Raw genomic sequence first — 12,795 nt, 5'->3', positions numbered from 1 at the left:
TTTTGAAAATGTTCCGGAAGGTCTGACACTTTTATATATATCTTAAATTAAAGCTAATGTAATGTTCTTTATTATCCAAAAAAAAAATTTCGTACTTTATTTTATCTTCAAGGTAAAATTGGCTACCAAATGCTATTTTTTGTGAAAATTTTCGATTTTGTATTTTACATTTTTAACTTTATTATGCTATAACTTTTTGAAAAATGTATGGATCAGTACAATTTTTTTATGAAGAGTAGTATTTATATACATCTTTCATTTGACATACTGTTTATTTAAATCGTACCATTTTCCTTAATACAGGGAGGATTCAAAACATAAAAATGCATATAGAAAGTAGAACTTTTTCAACTTAAATTTTGAAAGTGTTCCGGAAGGTCTGACACTTTTATATATATCTTAAATTAAAGCTAATGTAATATACTTTATAATGGTAAAAAAAAATTTCGGACTTTATTTTATCTTCATGGTGAAAACAGACATCAAAGTAAATAAAAAAAATACGATTTTTGTAAAAAAATTCTTTTTTATAATTTTAACTTTAAACTGCTATAACTTTTTGAAAGATGTATGGATCAATATAATTCGTTTTTTGTAGATGCATGATGTCTTTACCTATTATTTGGTAAATTTTTTTTATTAGTCTGACTTTTTACCAGCCTACAGGAGGGGATTCAAAATGACTACTTTTTTCACAAAAAATTGACTTTTTCAACTTAAATTTTGAAAGTGTTTCGGAAAATCTGATACTTTTATATATACCTTAAATTAAAGCTAATGTAATTTACTTAATTATATAAAAAAAAAATTTCGGACTTTGTTTTATCTTCACGGTGAAAATTGCTACCAAATGTTATTATTGTGTGAAAATTCTCGATTTTATTTTTTACATTTTTAACTTTATAATGCTATGACATATTGAAAAGTGTATGGATCAACATTATTTTTTTTATGAGAAATAATATTTTTTAATTATCCCTTTTTCATTCAACATACTTTATCTTAATTAAGATATTAATAATGAACAAGCTTTTGGAATAATACACAAATTTTTTTAAAATTAAATCAATCTAATGATTTGAATCGAAGCGTTTATTTTAGATAGTGATTTTAATCACTGTCAGATATCATTATACTTAATCCATCTATGCCACGTCATCACTGTGCCGCGACCCCCCTGTGCTGGGTTTTTTTTTTATTCAAATGTCTATGTGTCTAGACAAACAAGGTAATAAAAGTTTTTTTTTTTTTATTATGGTACTTAATAGCATACTATTTTATAAGGATTTTTTCTTTATAATCGAATGAGTATTAGTTTGTGTGTTGTACCAGAGTTAATTTAATTTCTCCCGTATTCTAAAATACATAATTATTATACATTTTTTTTTTTTTTACATATCTTCTTTGTTGTTGATTACTGTTATTGCTTCTATACTTTGTTGAATGGCTTCTTGTTCTTTACGGTTAGTTTCTAGTTCGCACCATAGTCTTTCCACTTGTTTTGCTAATTTTTTTTTCTGATTTCTTTGTTTATGAGTGGGCCAATTCCTCTTGGGTTTTGATGATTTCTATAAGCTTTTTTCGATTTCTTGTTTTTGTTTATTGATAAATATCTCACATTAGCGGGCTGTGCCATTTTCTGTTAAGTGTTTGAGTGTATAATTATAGTAAACCAAGTCATGTAGTTCTGCTAAGAGAAGGTAGGTCCTTTCCTCTTTTCCTTTGAATATTTTCATTACCCCATTATCAAAAGGTGACCAAAGACTTTTCGTTAATAGTTGTGTGTATTTTTTAACCAGTATTAATGGTGTCCCTTCTAATTTTATTATTTGATCTTTGTCTAAAATACCTGATATGGCCCCACTTACTAAGAGAATGTCATATCTTCTAAACATTCCAAATTCAACATCTATAATATAAAATTTGTAATTCTTGTCCATACTGTAAAAAGTTGTAGTAAAAATATAAAAGAGTCAGTTGAATGTTATAAGTTAGTTTAACAAGTTTTACCTGTGAAAAATAAAATTTATTAGCTTAAATTAATGTTAGTAAAGTTTGTATATTTCATATAAACAATAAGTTAATATATGATAAATATTTAGAATTGTTTCCTTGGAACTGGAGGTGGCACTAAAATCATATCCATTTTTATTATTACAGGATATATTTTGCAACATATAAAAATTATGACCAGTGATAATATTGTCAGCTATGATAGATATATTATATCCCCAAGAAATTAATCTATAGAAGGTTGTGATATTTGTTTTAAAATGATGTCATTAAAGTACTTCTCTGGATTTGGTATTTGTTTTGTAATGTGAAAATTTGGTATTTTATTTACCCAGTCTCTGTCTAAGATTTCTGTCAAGTTTGCAAAATATATTTTTTCACTCTGTACCTCATGCTGTATTTTAAGTGACTGTATATTAGTCCATGATATCGGAATTACACGTCTAATTAAAAATTTTCCTACATTATTCATTTCGCATGGATATAATTTGGGTATGAGTATTTCATCATTTTTTTAATAATTCTTGATTACATGGTAAGGTTAGTTTTATTAGACCAGGGTAGTTGTAATTGAGTGTTAAGTTAGTTAGAGTAGTGTTATTAATGTTAAATGTTCGGATATTTAAAGTTGGGAGACAGTTAGTTATTGCAAATGTATTTATTCCTATTTGTTTAATTATTACAGATTCGTCTTCTTGTTGATTAACACACTGAAAATAACAATATTTATTTAGTTTATTACGTGGTAAATTTTTGAAAATAGCTTCTACGAATTTTTGTGTTAAAGTAATATCAGTTGAAAATTTTGGAATGAAACAAAGTACTATACGGGCGGATCGCAATCTCTTAAGAATAGACGTTGTGACGTTCACCGATAACTAACCGTGAGGTTATCACCGATGAAGCACATAAACCCAAACGAAGTTGGATTCACCACTAGCCGAGGCTCTACCAGACCGGAGCATAGTGGAATTTTAAATATAACTGACACATTTGTTGTTTTAATTTACTAAGTTTTTACCTTAACTCTAGGGGAAAAGGAATTAAAAACTGGTAGACAAGTAGTATAGGCGATGATGTTCTATTTTATATACTGAGTTTAACTAAAATAATAATGCCCAAAGTACAATAAAATAAATATCAGTTACAAATGTTCAAAGTCAAATAAAATTACAAATTCTTTTATATAACATATTTCAAGTCATAGTTTAAAATTATTAAAAATTATTAAATGAGCTAAGGACAAATAAAATAAAAGGGACATGAGGAAAAAAATAATCTCTGACACTTCTGTATTGACTATGTTCGATTTGACCAAGGGTCAGGATCGTACTTTCCAATATTGAATAAATAAAATGGTTATCATTGCAATAATGCTCAAACTAAAAACATGACATCGGTCAATATGGATCTAGGCCTTTTATACCGAGCCTTGAGACTGCTAAGCACGTCTAGATTGGTCCAACATGAGGTTTTATTACACTCAACATAATAAAAATAATGATAGAATGGACGAAAATGATATTTTATCATAATTTACCATTAGTCAATGAGCAAATATGCCAAGAGATAAGATAGAATAATCATGTTAAAATATTAAAATATATTAATGACATTTTTAAAGAAACCTCGTGACAATGCACGAATAGTGGGAACAATGAAATGGACAAAAACAAAGAAAAAACGGGAATGCTGTACAAAGTTACCAAATTATATTATCATGATGCCCAGGCCGTAGCCAACAAATGAGTCTTCACCCATGGCTCGATCGCCAGGGCCAAAAGTAAAGTTAGGCAGCCATGATATGTTCAAATATACGCAACATAAAACTAAGTAAAAAGGCTGGAGACAGAACAAACGACCGGCCAAAACACATTTGAACAAAACGGCCAGACCACTTGTCGGCGACGACACACATGGCCCGGAAGGGGAAACAAACGCCGACATCAGTACATGCTTCGTTGACAGACATCTGGGGCCGGTTGAATGATTGACATTACTGTAGTGGTCAGCTGGGCGTTTTGTTATCACAATGATAATTTGTTATGAACGATTGTACAACAGATAATAGAAAAAAGGGAATGTGCGACTGCATTATTTAGGAAAATTGAATAATGTTATTACTGAATTATACTGTTCAAAATTAGTTTTTATTCACCACGAAATTTATACTATCTAGACAATAACACCGCATTACCAATTGCCGAGCAATTACACTTAATTATATGATGTTCACAATAACTAATTCATTTACTAATGTGTTAAATAATACTCTTAATGATAGGTCAATTTTTTACGTCACAACCTGATATTAAACGGTATTCTTTGTTAACTGAATTGAATGCGATATAAGTTTTTTCTGAATAGATAAGACATAAAAAATCGTTACATTTGAAATGAGCAGGTATATATTTGTATAATTTACAATCTGCAAAGCTCTCTTGTATAGGAATTTTTATTTTTACTAGTATTTGATTTTCGAAAATTGGTATTCTGTAATAGGTTAATTGTAATACACTGTTAAGTTACTTATAGGAATTACTAATGTATAACCATCTTTTTTAATAACTTTTTCGAGTTTTATGAGATCAGTATAAAGGATTTCAGAGTTAATTATTCTAGGTGGAATCTTGTGTAATTTACAGTGCAGATGAGTGTTCGAGTCCCTGTCGTTGTTAGTTAAACATAGTAAGACTTATAATATATTATGGACAACCTCCTGAATACCTAAATTTTTATTTTCAGTTTTGGTGGTTTCTATTAAGTTGTTATTATTGCTTTCATGTTTAATCATCAATTCCTTAAATGAATCTCTTAACATATCAAGTTTTGAATTAGTACTCTTTGCGTAGGAATTAAGTTCTGAGATTATGTTTATTAAATCAGAATGGGCGGAGGTAAACGAGTCTTTAAATTTATTAATTTGTTCTTTTAGTGCTACTTCAATAGTATAAAATTGTTTAAGTTGTTTGTCAGTAGCCACATTACAGCAAAAATGAAAGTAATTTCCAAAAACTTGTACATCTCTTTTTTCCTTTTGTTAATAATATTATTCAATTTTTCAAAAATGTCTAAACTGTTTTCCTTAATGTTTTTGCCTACTAGTTTTAATATTTTTAGAGGCTCGTCCATAATATTATAGTAGTTAGAATCTTTACTTTCACAGTGTTTTTCGAATAAATAATCATTTTGTTCATTTTTATTCGTTTTACTTATCTTTTGGGTATAAATTAAAGGAATACGTTTGTCGTATAAAATTGTATCCGGTATTTCATCGAAAAAGGCGCCAGAAGAAATAGTTATAGCAAGATTTGCTTCAAATGATTTTTTATTTTTTATTATTAGTTATATAATTGCAAACAGGAATTTCATCTAAAAGAAAAAATAAAATAACGATGTGCCCCTATAGTTTAAAAAAAAAATCGGCTATTTCCCATTTTATTTACTGCTATAATATTATTATACATTATAATTCAACATTTTTCTTAAAATAAAACCGAATATCAAATATTTACAATGAAGTATGTAACCTGACAAAAGTATCTATTTATTTTTTGTATATTTGTATATATATACAGGGTGATTTTTTTATCATAACCCACTCAATTACTTGCAGAATAATAATAAATTAAACATTTTTTTTTCATTATCTTTAGTTACATATTATTCTTTAATTTTTAACTATGTAATACTTTTTAAGTTCATCCCTTAAGCCTTGGAAGGGGGTCAACTTTGTTTTTTTAAATAGCAACACATATTTTTAGTTTAATAAAATGTTTGAGTTTTAAATTCAATAGTAAATGGCATTTGAATTTTATTAATATAATTTTATTCGTTTATTAGATATAATCATTTAAAGTTTCAAATTTTTGAATTAATATACAGGTATAATACACAAGGAATTACAAATACAGGTAGCTAATTGATTTTTTATGACATTGCTGTCTCAGTCACGGATTGTTTATTATCAATTGATATACTTTCTGTATTGTCAGTTAGTGTATTTATAAACTCATAACAATGTGCCTTACTATCATTGATAATAACAATGCTGTGTACCTGCTAATATCGATGTCATAAAAAATCAATTAGCTACCTGTATTTGTAATCCCTTGTGTATTATACCTATATATTAACTCAAAAATTTGAAACTTTAAATGATTATATCTAATAAACGAATTAAGTTATATTAAAAATTCAAATGCCATTTACTATTAAATTAAAAACTCAAACATTTTATTAAATTAAAAATATGTGTTACCATTTAAAAAAACAAAGTTGACCCCCTTCCAAGGCATAAGGGATGAACTTAAAAAGTATTACATAGTTAAAAATTCAAGAATAATGTGTAACTAAAGATAATAAAAAAAAAAAATGTTTAAATTATTATTATTCTGCAAGTAATTGAGTGGGTTATGATAAAAAAATCACCCTGTATATTTGCGTTAAGCCGAATACGGACTGCGACGGCGTTTGTCAGTCAAATAATCATGAAAAGGTGTTGTGATTTGTTTATGCGCGTGCGAGATAGTCAGCTGTGTACTACTTCAGACCGGTTCATGGACGGCATTTGTGTGTACATTCACCACGCTCCTTTCCCATCTTGAACGTCATTTGCACTGCTCACCGCATACATTAGCGCCTTATGATTTAAATTGTTCTTAGTAATTTCCGGCACTGTGTATTAAGTTTTTTTTTTTTTTGACCCCTATTCCAAAGGCAGCCGTGTTGTAACCAACGGACCGCCGGGTCAAATGTCGGACGAGTTGTCGGAAATTAGCCATCGTTGGAAATGGTACGCAAATTTTCGTCCGTAGCGGTAATTATTTTTGTTGTGTGCGCTACAACCTTATATATATATATATATATATACATTTTTTTTTTTACGTGAGTGTCCGCTATTTATTATGTAAATTTTTTGTTTAATGGTGTCGGCTAAACCTGCCTCCAGCTTCTTGAGCCCTTAGGCGCTGGTAACGTATAGTAGTTAATGTTTTGAGCCAGTTTTCTTTTTTTATTAGTGCGCCGTGCCATAAGCACGTGTGGCGAATTTTTTTGTATTTTTTTTATAGTTTTTTTTGTATAGGTGCCTTTATTTTTATTTAGGTCCCTCAACATGGCAGGCGTGTTCCAATACCACCTGTCATGTAATGCGTAATCCAAAAGAAGTTGGCCGCACGGTTTGTTGTCGCGTCGTTTAGATAAACCGACGAACACCACACAAAAAGAAAGGGTTAAGTTCCACTTTCCGATTAAGGTATATCTCTATATATGCGTATATATATATATATATTCTTATGTTTATGGGTACTGTCCCGCACAAAGAAACCGTAAAGAATAGTTTCACAATCAGCGTTGAAAAACACAACGAATAGAATAAGTCTCGTGCGTAACGAAAATGATTACCACGTACGTTGGAAAAAAAACACACAAGAAAAACAACACACCAGTTGAGGTGTACGTCGAAAACGGAACAGAACGCAATGTCGGTAATCCATATTCGGCGGCGGCCTTATCTCAGTGTCAAGGGCGGGGAGACGACCGATGACAACCGATTGTCATATTAATAGCTGGACGGCTGATATCGAGAGGATACGGGTGAGCGCCAGCCTAGAGCAAAAGGCGTTACCGTGTCACATGTTATACAGAGTGTTCAGTAAATAAGGAAACGAATTTCTATTGTACTCATTGTTTGTAACAATTTAACTGTTTCCTAACTTACTGAACACTCTGTATATGTTTTTTTATAGATTTTATGTTATATTTTATTTGGTGATGAATATGTTATTAGTACAATGTGGTGACGTAGTGCATTTTTTCCGGGGTGTCCCAACGTCTTGCAAGCTAATCCTAACTGCCAAAAACCAGTAGCTTACAAGGGACGTATACCCGCCGTGCTTAGCGGTAATACCGCGATTAATAGCCGGTGGGTGGTACCCGAAGACGTTCATCGTATTCTCTAACATTAAAAGTGTAGGAGTAACTATTTTTTTTATTAATGTCTGTTTTTTTTTCTCTCTGTTCCCCTTTAATTTATAGATGAGGTTTTTTGACCGTTCGGTTTTTTGCCTCGTGTTAACTTAATTTGTTTTTTTTTTTTAATTTTTTTACTTAATAAATTCCCCTTAATTTAAATTAACCACCATATTTTTTTTGCGTGTTCCATCTTCAATGGACTCGTGTATTTTATTTTTTTCCTTTCAAAAATCATCTCCCCTTAGTTTATAAGGTATGGGCAACGGTATAATGTCATCCCTCATTAATATGGTTTGTGACAACTGTCACGAGGTTTTGGTGTATATCTACTATCAACGACTCAACGGACATCAACTTTAATATTTATTAATTACATATTTTTTCTAATTGTTTTAATATACAAAAGTTAATTTTTTAAAAATCCTACTGTAGTCCGCCAATACACTGTCTCGCCCAGTAGGTTGGCGACCCTTTTCTTATAATTTTGTAAAATGCCATGAAAGTTACAAATTTTTCGTTGCGGCCAATTAGTTTGATTTTTTTTTTTATATTTGTAAACTTTCAAGTATAAATGNATTTTTTTTTTTTTTTATTAATTAAACCGAATTTCAAATATATACAATAATGTATAAATGCTTATAATTAATTTTTTATTCTTTATTATCTGTATCGCGTTCATGGCAAGGTTTGAGTCTTTGTACGTGTACTGTGTCAATGACTTCTTTACCATTTAGAATTAAAGCTACTTTATAATTTACATCCGATTTCTTTTCTATTATTTTAAAAGGTCCCCTGTATTTATAAGCTAATTTTTTTGAATTACCTAGTGTTTGAAAATTAAACTTGACAAAGACTTTTTGTCCAGGTAAATAATTTATAGTTTTATGAGTCTTATCGTAGTATTGTTTTTGTTTGTTTTGTTCTATTTCTACTAATTTAGGAATTTCATCTCTTATAGATTGTAACTGTTTTAAGGACTCTAGCCTGTTAAAGTACAATTCTTAGGTCCAAATTTTATTATCTAACGGCTGAGTAGCTTCTACTCCAAACATAAGATAATATGGTGAATATCCCAACCTTGAGTGTGGATATTGTTATAAGTGTTATTCGCAAACACTACCATTTTATAATATAATGCCCAATTCTTTTGGTTGTTATTTACATAGTGCGTTAAACTATTACATATTATTTTATTCATCAACTCTCTACTCCCATTACTTTGGGGGTGGTATGCTGAACTAAAACTTTGTTTTATTCCTAGTTTCTCATACACTAATTCTACTTCCTTATTTCTAAATAGAGTCCCTCTGTCGTTAACAAAAATGGAGAAGGTACCATAAGATGTTATTATATCCATTAAAAAGTCTATTATGGCTGCTCCATCGGCATTAACTATTGCCTTTGCAAAAGCCATTTTTGTCTAACTGCAAGTCGCTACGATCAAATATTTTTTCCCTTTAAATATAGGTAACGAACCTAGATAATCGAAGCAAAGACGAAAAATAGGTTTTGTTGATTCTAACTGAATAGGTTGTAATAGTCCGGGTTTTTTACCTGTAGGGTTTTTAATAAGCTGACAAGACATACAAGATTTAATGAATTTAGTTGTGTCCTGTATCATATTCGGCCAGTCATATTTAGTTTTTAATCGGAGTAAGGTTTTACTAATGCCGGAAATGTCCGGAAAGAACTGACTTGTGATACGATTTTAATACAACATTGACTTAAGTTTTTAAGTAAATGTTGTCATTATTAACGTTTAACTATATTAAACTACAGCTGACATTTCGAGTTCGGTTGTTGAGAAATTTTTCTCACCACCTTTGAGTTTGCGCGATGCGAAAGCTATTGGGTGCCTTTTACTATTGGGGCCTTCTCTTGTTCTAATTTTCCCGAGATCCTTCTAAAGATGCGTCTGTCGTTACAAATACAGGAAAATCATCGTTAAAATTAGCTAGTACTGGTGTTGTAATTATAGCTTGTTTTAAAATATTAAAAGCCTCCTGGTGGTTATCCTCCCAAACAAATTTTTTATCTTCTTTTGTTAAGTCCGTTAATGGACTGGCAATTTTTGCGAAGTGTTTAATGAATTTCCTTTAATAGCTCGTCAAACTGACAAAAGCTCTGACATCTTTTGTTTTATGTGATACCAGAAATTTTTTTATTACTTCAATATTTTTCTTTAACGGCGTAATACCTCTTTCAGAAATTTTGTGTCCTAGTAACTCTATTTCTGAACTAAAAAATGAACATTTATTTGTTTTAAGTTTAAAGTTTGCCTTGTCAAGCCTAACAAGAACTTGTTCTAATCTTGACAAAGCTTCTTCAAAATCTCCACCAAAACAACATATATCATCTAAGTAAACAATTATCGATCTTTAAAGGTAATCACTAAAAACATTATTTATTATTCTTTGAAAAATTGGGTCTGAATTTTTAAAACCTTCGGGAATTCTTTTGAATTGATAAAGTCCGAAATCTGTAATAAAACCAGTTTTATACCTGTCTTTTTATTTTATAAGACACTGAAAATAACTTTGTTGTAAGTTAAAGTTAGAAAATATTTAGCTCCCTCAAGACTCCTAAAAAGATCTTGTGACCTCAGAATTGGGTATTTATCACTAATATCTTGTTCATTTAATTTTCAATAGTCTACTATAAATCTATATCCTCCCGTATTTCCTTTTGGTGTTAAAAATACAGACGCCGCGTAATTACTTCTGCTCGGCTCAATAATATCAGATTTTATCATGTATATACATGATTTTATCATATAACATATGCTTATGTAATATGCTCTATTATGGAAAGAAAAAATGTCGGACTATATTTTATCAACATGGTGAAAACAGACATCAAAGTTCATAAAAAATTACGATTTTTGTAAAATAATTCTTTTTTATATTTTTAACTTAATAATGCTATAACTTTTTGAAAAATGTATGAATCAGTAATTTTTTTTTTTATAGATGCTTGATGTCTTTACCTATCATTTGGTATATTTTTTTTATAAATCTGACCCTTTATCTGCCTACAGGGGGAGATTTAAAATGACAACTTTTTCACAAAAAATTTACTTTTACACTTAACTTTTGAAAGCGTTGCGAAAAGTCTGACACTTTTATATATATCTTAAATTAAAGCTAATGTACTTTATTATGGAAAAAAAAATTTCTGACTTTATTTTGTTTTTATGGTGAAGATTTCATATTTTACATTTTTAACTTTATAATGCTATAACTTATTGAAAAGTGTATAGATCAAAACATTTTTTTTATGAGAAATAATATTTTTTAATAATCCCTTTTTCATTCAGGATATTAATGAGGAAATAGCAGATTATGTAGCTTTTGAAATAATTCATCAATATATTAAAATCAAACACTATCTAAAAATTTGCATCGAAGCGTTTTTTTTTATAGTGATTTTAATCACTGTCAGATATTATTATACTTGATCCAACTATGCACGTCACCACTGAGCCGCGACTCCCTTGTGCTGGGTCGGGTTTTAAATTTTTCAAACCCTAAAAATAATCTGGTTTCATCAACCAAGATCGGTTATTAGACTCCATACTTGTAATATTTGAATTTATTGTTTCTATGCAATTAGTTATTGAAATTAAATCTAGAATTTTTCCCTCTGTTAAGTTATTACGATTACCCGGTGTTTGTTCTTCTTTACAGGTTCTATTTAAATCCTCTATATCTTCATCAAAATGTTCTTTATCCGAATTTTCTAATTTATTTTGATCACCCGATGAAGCGTTTTTAATATTATTATAAAAATTATCTGGTTTTGTAATATCGCTTGTATTCGGGTATGAATGATATTTTTTGTATAATTATAAAATAGTAATTAAAAAAATTAAAACTTAGATCTTTTAAAAATGTGTAAGTGGTTATTTGTTTTTGTGGTCAGTTCATTAAATTTCAATTGTGATATTCTGTCGTCTAAAATATTAACGAGTTCCTGGTCAGAAAATATTATGTCAAAAACAAATGTATCTAGTTCTGAACTAGTATTCTCTCCTAAAATTTCTTTTAATTTCTCCTCTATGTCCTCAATATTACTAATATTATAGACATGAGAAAGTATACAAATACACGCAACAATTTTTTTTTCTCTAGAGAGATTTTTATATTACTAAATTTAATAACTAAATAAAATTATTATATATAAATATATTTTGCACTAACCTTTGGTCTTCCGGCTAAATTTTTCAAGTAATCCTTGTATTGTAGTGATTGACGGATCAACTTATTGACGCAAAATTACACGCACACACAAATTTCGATAACACGAAAAAAGAAAAACTTCGAGGGGTCGTGTCGGTACGAACATCGAGTTGATCTCCAATTTTATGTCGTACGTTGGTAGTGCCCCAACGTATACACAAAAGTTTTACACAAATTAATTATTGTTTTATATACAGAGTGGCCCACCACTCACTGACAACTTAAATAACTTTTGATCCAGTTAATATTTTTAGCTGATTTTTTTTTTAAATAATAGTTAGACGTTAGGTCTATAGCTATATCTCAATAATTAATTTTTTTACATTTTATTAAAAATATTAATTATTTTAAAATTTTAAATAAAAAGTAAAAAAAAAACTAAGATAGCTATTTTGTAGAGTAGAATTTAAGAAAAATTTTAGTAAAAAAATATCTTATTAATATTCAGTAGTAAATATTCTGTAGCGTTTTGAAGTTTGTAAAAATTTGAATTTTCATGTACTATTTTACGGTATTAAACATTGAAATACGTATTGAGAAAAGGACAGAAGAAAACGCTATCTTTTCA

At 29.2% G+C, this 12,795-nt stretch overlaps 1 protein-coding gene across 4 annotated transcripts in view; it reads left to right on the top strand.

The window, feature by feature from the left end:
* LOC126909037 (uncharacterized) overlaps positions 1–12,795 on the top strand; it is a 25,479-nt gene that overhangs the window by 2,708 nt on the left and 9,976 nt on the right. The window lies entirely within an intron of this gene.

The sequence above is a fragment of the Daktulosphaira vitifoliae genome, unplaced genomic scaffold (genome assembly GCF_025091365.1).
Source record: "Daktulosphaira vitifoliae isolate Bord-2020 unplaced genomic scaffold, ASM2509136v1 Scaffold_84, whole genome shotgun sequence".
Lineage (NCBI taxonomy): Eukaryota > Metazoa > Arthropoda > Insecta > Hemiptera > Phylloxeridae > Daktulosphaira > Daktulosphaira vitifoliae.
This window is presented reverse-complemented; position numbering and strand designations above follow the sequence as displayed.